Source organism: Gnatocerus cornutus, unplaced genomic scaffold, assembly GCF_029298725.1.
Source record: "Gnatocerus cornutus isolate USDA-ARS CGAHR unplaced genomic scaffold, icGnaCorn1.1 ctg00000335.1, whole genome shotgun sequence".
Lineage (NCBI taxonomy): Eukaryota > Metazoa > Arthropoda > Insecta > Coleoptera > Tenebrionidae > Gnatocerus > Gnatocerus cornutus.
In genome coordinates this window covers 16,343-17,273 of record NW_028275654.1, presented here as the reverse complement: position 1 = coordinate 17,273, position 931 = coordinate 16,343, and positions in this window count along the sequence as shown.

The following is a 931-nucleotide window of genomic DNA, read 5'->3' as shown; positions in this document are numbered from 1 at the left end:
GATTTTCCCTTTATTTTCGTAAAATTGACGAGAATTTCGCCGTCAAAACTGTTTTCGGTGATGTTTCGATGATGGGATTTCGTCGTGTGAGGTAATTTTTGAGGAAAAAATGTCGATTTTGCGAAAAAAGTCGTTCGAAAAGTCCGTTCGTCGTACAAATTCGTTTCTCATGGTCGAGTCCGAAATTGACATCGTTTTTTTTCCGACCTGTTCGTCAAGATCGTTTTCAAAAATCAACTCCTACGAAAGGCGAAGGTTTTATCTTCGTTCTTGAAAAAATTCGACCTTCTCGGACGTCATCTTTGACCGTTTGTGAATTTTTTTCCTACACTCTGCAGGTTCGTCGGTCGTCGCTCCGATCCGTGCTGCGTCTCTTTGCGAGGCGATTTTCGAAAAGATCGCACGTACTTTTCGACCGATTCGTTCGTGAAACTTGTAGAGGATGCTTCCAAGTTTGTCTGGTCGAAAGCGGAACTTTCCTGTTATTCGTGGAAAACGCGTAACGTCGGCGTCGAACTTGGATGTCATCTCCTTGTTTCGGAGGGTCTTTGTTCGAGTCGACGTTCGATCGGTCCTTGTTCGCTTTTGGAGGTCGGCTGGTCGTCCGGGAAAACTTGAGGTTATTCAGGAGGCCATCGCCGACCGAATCGCTCATGTTCCCGCACCCGGAGGCGGTGATCTTCGCGTAAAGAGAACGATGCCATCACGCGAAAGCTGTATTCGAGTAGTAGTAAAATGTAGTTTATTCAGCAGTTGTACAGTCATGTGATACAAATTGACAAAAGATGTTAAAAACAAGCTGCTGAAAGCGCCGCTATAGGCTTGTGCCTCTTCAGCGCTGTGTACATGGTGATTGTGTTGGTACAAAAAAGAAAAAAATTAACATGTTTATCAGAGTACAAAAAAATTAATTGATTGATTGCGTGTATTG